The 3,194-nt window shown below is 40.7% G+C and overlaps 1 protein-coding gene across 2 annotated transcripts in view; it reads right to left on the reverse strand.

The window, feature by feature from the left end:
- Window positions 1-536, reverse strand: part of ptpn22 (protein tyrosine phosphatase non-receptor type 22) — a 38,901-nt gene extending 38,365 nt beyond the window's left edge. For both annotated transcript variants that reach the window (XM_020617754.1, XM_020617757.1), the window contains exon 1: window positions 507-536. The gene's annotated coding sequence lies outside the window, so the exon portion shown is untranslated. The remainder of the gene's footprint in view (window positions 1-506) is intronic.
- Window positions 537-3,194: the final 2,658 nt, after the last annotated feature.

Genomic DNA, 3,194 nt, shown 5'->3' on the forward strand with positions numbered 1-3,194 from the left:
ATTTTGGCATCCCTTCATTGGCTTCCAGTGTCTTTCAGGATTCATTTTAAGATTCTTTTATTTGTTTTTAAGTCTTTGAATGGTCTTGCTCCATTGTATCTTGCTGAGCTTTTATTTCCTTATAGTCCCTCTCGGTGCCTCAGATCAGCTGACCAGCTCTTGCTTGAGGTACCGTGGGCCAGGCGTAAACTCAGAGGGGACAGAGCGTTTTCCATTGTGGCTCCTAAGCTATGGAATGCGCTGCCCCTTTACATCAGGCAGGCCGCCTCGTTGGCTATTTTTAAAACTTACTTGAAGACTCACTTGTATGCTTTGGCGTTTGATATGCTATGAGACTCTGTTTGGGCTGAGTTTTGGTTGATAGTATTTTGTTATTTTGCTATGTTGGTTCTTTTATGTTATTTTATTGGTATTTTAATATTGTAGTTGTCACGTTTTTAGATGTTTTGAATTGTATCTTATGTTAAGCACTTTGTTGGCCTCGGCTGTGTTCAAGTGCTTTATACAGTGCCTTGCGAAAGTATTCGGCCCCCTTGAACTTTGCGACCTTTTGCCACATTTCAGGCTTCAAACATAAAGATATAAAACTGTAATTTTTTGTGAAGAATCAACAACAAGTGGGACACAATCATGAAGTGGAACGAAATTTATTGGATATTTCAAACTTTTTTAACAAATAAAAAACTGAATAATTGGGCGTGCAAAATTATTCAGCCCCTTTACTTTCAGTGCAGCAAACTCTCTCCAGAAGTTCAGTGAGGATCTCTGAATGATCCAATGTTGACCTAAATGACTAATGATGATAAATAGAATCCACCTGTGTGTAATCAAGTCTCCGTATAAATGCACCTGCACTGTGATAGTCTCAGAGGTCCGTTTAAAGCGCAGAGAGCATCATGAAGAACAAGGAACACACCAGGCAGGTCCGAGATACTGTTGTGGAGAAGTTTAAAGCCGGATTTGGATACAAAAAGATTTCCCAAGCTTTAAACATCCCAAGGAGCACTGTGCAAGCGATAATATTGAAATGGAAGGAGTATCAGACCACTGCAAATCTACCAAGACCTGGCCGTCCCTCTAAACTTTCAGTTCATACAAGGAGAAGACTGATCAGAGATGCAGGCAAGAGGCCCATGATCACTCTGGATGAACTGCAGAGATCTACAGCTGAGGTGGGAGACTCTGTCCATAGGACAACAGTCAGTCGTATACTGCACAAATCTGGCCTTTATGGAAGAGTGGCAAGAAGAAAGCCATTTCTTAAAGATATCCATAAAAAGTGTCGTTTAAAGTTTGCCACAAGCCACCTGGGAGACACACCAAACATGTGGAAGAAGGTGCTCTGGTCAGATGAAACCAAAATCGAACTTTTTGGCAACAATGCAAAATGTTATGTTTGGCGTAAAAGCAACACAGTTCATCACCCTGAACACACCATCCCCCCTGTCAAACATGGTGGTGGCAGCATCGTGGTTTGGGCCTGCTTTTCTTCAGCAGGGACAGGGAAGATGGTTAGAATTGATGGGAAGATGGATGGAGCCTAATACAGGACCATTCTGGAAGGAAACCTGATGGAGTCTGCAAAAGACCTGAGACTGGGACGGAGATTTGTCTTCCAAGAAGACAATGATCCAAAACATAAAGCAAAATCTACAATGGAATGGTTCACAAATAAACATATCCAGGTGTTAGAATGGCCAAGTCAAAGTCCAGACCTGAATCCAATCGAGAATCTGTGGGAAGAACTGAAAACTGCTGTTCACAAACGCTCTCCATCCAATCTCACTGAGCTCGAGCTGTTTTGCAAGGCGGAATGGGCAAAAATTTCAGTCTCTTGATGTGCAAAACTGTTAGAGACATACCCCAAGCGACTTACAGCTGTAATCGCAGCAAAAGGTGGCGCTACAAAGTATTAACTTAAGGGGGCTGAATAATTTTGCACGCCCAATTTTTCAGTTTTTTATTTGTTAAAAAAGTTTGAAATATCCAATAAATTTCGTTCCACTTCATGATTGTGTCTGGGGGTCACAGCCCCCAGTGTTCCTATTACCACCAGGACCACTTGTGCCTTCACCTTCCATAGCTTAGTGATGGGCTAGCTCAGTGGTTGACACCGCTGACTTTGGTCTGGAAGGTTTGAGGGTTCAATCCACGGTCACAGCGCAGTGTGCTATCTGCCTACTTCATTGGTAATGCGAGTTGGAAATGCAAACACCGGCTGGTACATCACCTGCTTCAACAAGGTCCTGCGTCAGGTGTTGAGGAACCAGGGTGACCTGAAGAAGTGGGCTACTGGAGCAAGACACTCATTGACGAGAGATGAGAACTATTGGAAAGATTGTATAGCTTTAAGAATTAAGAAAACTCATTGAAATACATGTAACTGTGATCCCCTCTTCGGTTAATCCATGTACAGTGTCCACTGCAGTGTATAATGGATTACAAACCAGACAAGTGGTTGTGTTCTTAATATTCAATATATCTGTGGAAGCTGCACACTTATTTCCATATTCACTGTTTCCATAGTATAGAAATGAGCAGAAAGAGAAATCACTTATTGTCCCATTTTCAAATGGCAGTAATATCCTCTGGTTAACAGTTTTAATATGGGATAATGATAATGGAATAATATAATAAACATTAGCTGTAAAGCCTGTGGACTTAATTAGTTTTCCTAACCAAAGGTCCCAGAAATCACAGATATTTTCAGCAAATTAAAAAATTATCTTTTAATGATCACGATTAAAACTGAAACACTATACAGTAGTTGTCTAAAAAGACAACTGTTGGCAGAGACTAACCAAAAACAGCTCCTCTGATATAGTTTGTATTACAGTGCCCCCTTGTGATAGACTGGACAATTGTTCACATTGGCCATCCAGTGGTGGAATGTCAGACACAACTAGAAAAATGCATTTCCTGTCGAAAATGCGTGTGGATGCTGTGTGCTGAAAGATTGCCCTGAAAATGCTGAACATTTTGACACGTGAAAGGGATATTTACCTGAAAGTATGCTGAAGTACAATTTTCCCATTAATTTGAATGGGGCAAGATTGTCAAAATAAAGCTAAATATTTCAAAAGTATGAAGTTTAGAAATGACTGTCCTTGAAGAGCTGAACATTTTGATACCTGAATGGCTTTGCTAGCTGAAAGTATGCTGAACTTATTAAAGATGAGAAAATAGTCCAATAG

The sequence above is a fragment of the Monopterus albus genome, unplaced genomic scaffold (assembly GCF_001952655.1).
Source record: "Monopterus albus unplaced genomic scaffold, M_albus_1.0 scaffold194.1, whole genome shotgun sequence".
Lineage (NCBI taxonomy): Eukaryota > Metazoa > Chordata > Actinopteri > Synbranchiformes > Synbranchidae > Monopterus > Monopterus albus.